Source organism: Lygodium microphyllum, chromosome 1 (assembly GCF_053477565.2).
Source record: "Lygodium microphyllum isolate KBCC chromosome 1, Lygodium_microphyllum_v1.1.10, whole genome shotgun sequence".
Classification (NCBI taxonomy): Eukaryota; Viridiplantae; Streptophyta; class Polypodiopsida; order Schizaeales; family Lygodiaceae; genus Lygodium; species Lygodium microphyllum.
The window spans coordinates 94,354,774-94,360,925 of NC_141135.1; positions in this window are offsets into that span (position 1 = coordinate 94,354,774).

A 6,152-nucleotide genomic window follows, 5' to 3' on the forward strand; every position below is an offset into this window, starting at 1 on the left:
GCATTGCCAAGAAGAGATGAATTCAATGGATGCTTGTAAAGTTTCTTCTTCCACTAAAGAGTTGGATATTCTCATCATCAAAGCCACTTTTCACAAGAAATTCATCCCACAATGGCAAAAACATATTACCATCATGATGCATGCTCTATACGGTGGACTGTTTCCTCTTCTTGTTGAAGCAGCAGAAACTTACATCTTCATGACAAATTGTTTGGGAATAAACTGAAGAGTTGAAGCAAAGAGAATGACCATCCATTGAAGATTTAGCATTCATTGAGAAGTTTCCAAACATCATCAAGTGGGAGATTGTGAAGAAGCTTCAGGAGTCGTGGTCTGTGGTGGAGGTTCACAAAAACAGAAAAGAAAAAAGTTGGAATTTATTCTTGGATGCTCAACAGCATGATACGTGGGATGCTTGGTGCACTGACAATCTCCTATTTGTCCAATTAGCAACCCACTAGAAGTTCGTAGATAGAGTGTTTTTCACAACATACACTACTGAAACCCTCAAAAGCTGGTATTATTATGATGGCACAACAACGATCCTAAGAAAAATGAGTTTTGATACTTTCAGAAAAGGGAATATATTCCCCTCTGTAGTGGTTTGAAAGCCGAATCCAGAGATGTTGAAAAGAAGGAAGTAGAGGAGATGTTGGCCAGAGAATCCCCCAAAGACTGAAGCCCTCTCTGATACTATCCTGTTGAGTATAGACCAACTGGTTGGAGCCAATCCCTGATGAATGACACAATCAAGAGGCAAGCGTTAGAACGAGTCCAGAGGTACGTGAGAAGAGAGAAGGAAAAAATCAAAGCTGAGAACGAGCTCGTAGCAGAAGCCTCCTTTGATGCCCTAAAAGCACTCTTTACAGAAGTTCCCATGGTGACTCAAGGTCCCCTTCCTAGTCAAATTCATCCTGGAAATATTGATGACTAGCCAGCAAATGTAGTCCCATTGCCAGTTTTTAAGAGAGAGTACAATGAAGACCTTGATCTTCATGTAGTAGAATTTATGGTAGCATGTGTGGCTAACAAACAATGCCACAACCCCTGAGCATTGGTTAGCAATATTCCCTGCCACTTTCAAGGACACGGCATTTCAGTGGTATGAGAGACAAGTAGTAGGAACTTTTGGCACTTGGGATGACCTAAAGTTGGCCTTCCTCACTAAATTCAAGCATGAAGGTTTTGAAGAGCGGTGCGAGAGGAGTTCATGAACCTAAGTCAGTCCTCTAGAGAAAGAGTAGAAGCTTATGTCTCGCGAATGGAATCCATCCTGAAGAGATGGACTAACCATCATTTAGATGAATGTATCCAGAAAGGAGTGTTTCTCAAAGACCTATAACCAGAAGTTTGCAAGTTCGTGGAATTGAGAAGAATAATCAATCTGCAAGCTGCAGTGGAAGGTGCAAGATTGTATGATGAAGTTGAAGCAAGGTTGTCAATGACTCCAGGAAGAGGAGTCTTACCTTCTCCCATGCCAGGAATGGTATATCCATCAAATATAGTCCCAGGGACAGTTCCCTACCCCTTTTCCCAGATACAAACAGTGCCAAAGTATAATGCACCTAATCCACTGTGGTCACCACATACGACAATGCCTCAAATGATGGTTCAACCACAACAACAGTGGCCTCAAACAATTCCTCCAATGGTGACTCAACAACAGTGGAACCCTACCAACTGGAATCAACAACCCCAAGTCTCAACAGGAGCTTTGAATCAGAATCAGAAAAGAGGACTCTTTGGATCAACCCAACCAGTGTATGCAGTAATTACAGAAGCTTCTCAAAACCCTACTACAAGCACTTCAAAATGTGAAAATCTAAAGGACTACTTATCCAACTCAGTTGCAAGTATCAAAGAAAGAGCTTATGGATGTGATTACAGAGCAGCTATACAGATGCTAAAGGTGAATACCGCTAGTATATCCATCCCTACAAGAGCTAGAAGAGATGTGATGCGCTCTAATACATGGTGTAGAAAGTGTCATCAAGTGGAACATTTAGCCACTGAATGTACCCAAAAACCAACCATTCCTGGAGCCTTCTATTCCTACTGTTTGCAGAAGAACCATACAGAGGATATTTGCTCTCTGAAAGAGATGCACAAACGAAGACATAAGGATAAAAATGCAAGATTTAACTTGCTAGAGTCCAAAATGACAACACAAGATATTGGACCAAAGCCTAGGGCGTTTGGTCCTAATTTCGGTCGGTTTCCCTCTCAAAGTTACAAAGGACGACAGTCTGGCGGTGGTCAGAGATCAGAAGTGGAATGTTACAGGTGTGGAAAAAAGGGTCATATCTCCCCGAATTGTCCAAACCCTAGACGATCTGTGGATTACAAGCCCTTATGCAGCCGATGCAAAGGCAAAGGCCACACGGCAAAGGACAGTCCAAGTCCAGCCCCTGTAAAGGCCAATGGCACTGATAGCCAACACAAGGTACAAGAGCCTACCTCCAATTTGGTAGAGTTGGAAGTTCCCGCTATCACGCGCGCCAAGAATAAGGAACCAGTTGTTCAGAATGAAAATAATTCTCCTACCAAGACTGTGAAGTTCAACCTACCAATAGAGGGACAGAGTAGTACAAGATAGAACATTGCAGTACAGAGCATTGCAGTGCCATAGAGCATCACAGAGATAGTCCCAAAGACAGGACAAGAGGTCGAAGAGATAGACGATACAGAAGCACCTCCAGAAAAAAAGGAAGTGCCGATGCTGCAATTACTAGAAGAAAAAAGGAAAGATGAAAATGGGTGTAGCCCCATTCCCCAGCAGGCTAGAGAAGCCTGTGGATCCTATCAAAGATTATGACTTGGTCAAAGACCTAGACACTTTTAAACCTAACTTAAAATTCCGAGAGTTATTGATATTGTCTCCCAGTTGCCGAAAGAAATTCAAAAGCATCTTGATAAGAAGACGTGGACTACGGATTGTTCCTTCAACAGTGACCAAGAACAATAAGGCCCCGAAGCCTGTAAAGGAAGTAGATGTGGCTAATGCCTTCCTAGATCCTGGAACCCCAGAGATTAGTGTATGGATAGAAGGATGCTTTATTTCAGATGCATTGATTGATGGAGGCTCATCAGTAAACATAATGACGGATGTGACAATGAAGGACTTAGGATTGCAAGGAATTCAACCTACACATTAGCTTATCAGATTGGCAGACCAAAGGAGAATTAAATCGTTGGCCATACGTAAAAACAACCCTTGCAAGAAGAGATTACTGGGCTGACATATTTGGTGGTCAAACCAAATTCTTATGGGACCTCATACCCTCTGCTATTGGGAAGACCTTGGATTTTTGAAGTGAGAGCCAGGACAGACTAGTTCAAAGGAACCCTGACCCTAGGCAGAGGACCCAACAAAGTGGTGTTGAAGTTGTATGGATTGCAAAAAGACAATGGATCCACATCCATTGAAGTCATAACCGACTCCTCCAACGAGGTAACAAATGGTACATCAAGAGATGAAAAGGTTGTTAAACAGATCTTTCCTAAGAAAACAAAGGCACTGTCCCTAACAGTGGGCACTGTAAGCCAACTACCAAGGGAAGCAAAGTCCTTGTCCATGGAAGAATACCTCATGCCTCAACTTGAATTGACTTCTGAAATCACCTCTGGCAGTGAAATAGAAGCATGGATGTACTCTTCTCCCTGTTACATGACAGTCGCGGAGAGACATAACAAATACATAGCAGTAACAGATACAGAGACAAAGCAGATGTAGAACAGAGACAGAGCAGAAACAGAAGCAGAAGTAGAAGCAGATGCAGAGGTAGAAGATTTGTTCTTCTCCTACAGAGCCTCTACATAAGCAGAGATAGAGCCTCCAGAGAAAGATGACGAAAATGATGAGGAAGAAAATGAAGTAGGATATGAAAGTATAGATGAAGAATTTCCCCTGATAGCGGATGATCTTGTTGATGTCCATATAGAGGCCGAAGAGGCTGAAGGTCTCAGGGTGTTGGATGGAATGATCATGGTTCCATTTGGGTTGGCCAATGGACCACAAAGTATGCAAAATTTGTATAAGCAATGGTTCCATTTGGGTTGGCCAATGGACCACAAAGTATGCAAAATCTGTATAAGCAATGGATTAAAGGCATAAAAATTAAGTTCACTAGTGGCTCCTATCGCCCTGACCGTTCAGTCCAGAGAAAAGATGATGATGATGCCCCTTGTCAACAAAAGCCAGAGCTATCAAAGCCTCGGCTTCTAGAAGGTTCATGCTATGTGACATTCTTGGACGCATCCTCTGAATATGAATCCCTAAGTCCAGAAGAAATCACCACTCACATAGAAGTAAACAAAGCTCAGATACCCTTCCAGCAACCTCAACAGATAAATGAGTCGTCCATCAAAAGGAGGACACTGGTTCTAGTGAAACATCAGACGACGACATTACTCCCTTGAAAGAGTCAGACCTCTATCCAGAAGCAATCCTTGGGACATTTATCCGCGAAGTGGAAGGTGAAAGGCAAGTAACATTCCTGGATACTGACGGTACTGAACGTCACCTGAAAGTGAATCTCAATCTTCCAGAAGAAGAACTAGTGGTCCTGCGAGACTTATTAAAGGAGAACTTAGACGTGTTTGCTTGGTCATATAAATATCTAAAGGGGATTTATCCCACATTATGCCAGTATCACATTGACCTAAAGCCTCATGCCAAACCTGTAAGGAAAAGACAAAGGTGTATGAATCCTAATTATTCTGCTCTAGTGAAGGCTGAATTATTGAAACTTCTTGAAGTCGAGTTCATTTATCCCATGGCTAATAGTGAATGGATTTCGCCCACTGTAGTAGTACCCAAGAAGAACGGGAAACTTCGAATATGTGTCGACTTTCGAAAGCTCAATTCGAAGACAAAGAAGGATCATTTCCCTAACCCTTTTACCGACCAATTGTTGGACACAGTGGCAAGCCATGAGCTGTATTCCCTCTTGGATGGATTCAACAGATATAACCAAGTCCAAATCGCAGAAGATGATCAATCCAAAACAACCTTTACCACAGAATGGGGAACCTATGCCTATAGAGTGATGCCATTTGGGCTCTGTAATGCTCCTGCCACCTTCCAACGAGTAATGATGGCTGCCTTCCAGAATCATTTGCATGATTTTATTGAGGTGTATCTTAATGACTTCTATATTTATAGTTTGATCTGTGAGCACTGGGGATACCTAGAGCAATGTTTTGACAGATGCCAAGAGTGTGGGATTTCTCTCAACCCTGACAAATGTGTCTTTGGCGTCTCATCAAGAGTTCTTATGGGTCATATTGTCTCTGCACAAGGGATTGCAACAGACCCGGCAAAGATTGAGAAGATTGCTGCCTTAATAGTGCCAAAAAACCTCAAGAAACTGAGAGGATTTCTTGGCCATGTGGGCTACTACAGAAGATTTATTGCACATTTTGCAACCAAGGCAGCCCCTTTGCACAAGCTCCTAAGAAAAGATGGTGATTTTCTTTGGACTGATGATGACTGTGAAGAAGCCTATAATACCCTGAAATAGTGCCTTATCAAAGCACCTATCTTACAGCCTCTTGAGTGGACAAAGGAGTTCCATGTGCACACAGATGCATCAGTTGAAGGGCTAGGTGTTGTCCTATGTCAAAAGGGCCCCTCTAAATTAGATCAACCAATATATTATGCAAGCCGGAAGGTCACTGATAGAGTAGGGAACGGAATTATACAGTGACAGAGCTTGAGTGCTTAGCAATGGTGTTTGCACTAGAGAAGTTTCAACACTATCTACTGTCAACACATTTCAAGTTCTACATGGATCATGAAGCCCTGTCCTTCCTAATGAACAAAGTAGATGTTAAAGGACGACTGATGGAATGGTTGCTCCTATTCCAAGAGTTCAATTTTGAAGTGGTCACTAAGCATGGCCGTTCCCATGTCCTCACCGATCATCTATCCCGGATCCCTCAAACTGCAAAAGAGGAACAGGATGATCCAGACCTTCCTGATGCTTCTTTGTTTCTAGTTGAAACAGTTACTCCCTTGTATGCGGACATAGCCAATCTCCTGGCAACTCAACAGTATCCTCCTGGCATCTCAAGCTGTGAGAAGAAAAAGCTTCTGTTAGAATCAGTCCCCTACACTTTACTAGGCGGTGTACTGTACAAGAGAGGCAAAG